Source organism: Sinocyclocheilus rhinocerous, unplaced genomic scaffold, assembly GCF_001515625.1.
Source record: "Sinocyclocheilus rhinocerous isolate Xijiao unplaced genomic scaffold, SAMN03320098_v1.1 scaffold43769, whole genome shotgun sequence".
Lineage (NCBI taxonomy): Eukaryota > Metazoa > Chordata > Actinopteri > Cypriniformes > Cyprinidae > Sinocyclocheilus > Sinocyclocheilus rhinocerous.
In genome coordinates this window covers 1-308 of record NW_015627164.1, presented here as the reverse complement: position 1 = coordinate 308, position 308 = coordinate 1, and positions in this window count along the sequence as shown.

Here is a 308-nt window from a genome sequence, read left to right as displayed (position 1 = left end):
CTTTGTCTGTTGTACTGGGCCACTGCGAATCGTAACGCCTTCTGAACATCTTCATCGTTAATGTTTGCATCTACAGGGCCTCCAGGAATCCCAGCGCTCGCCACGGCCAAAGTCACGACCAAAAACGACACAATCATCTTACAATACATGCTTGAATGGGATTAATTTACTCGCCAGTCTTGATTCTTCTTTGCTCCTTGTTATAGCGACAAGCAAACTGCAAACAATTCTATTCACTGAGATTATATATATACCTTCGTGTGGGGGCGGGGCGTTGTACCTCTACCAATCAGATTCAGGGAGAGGCA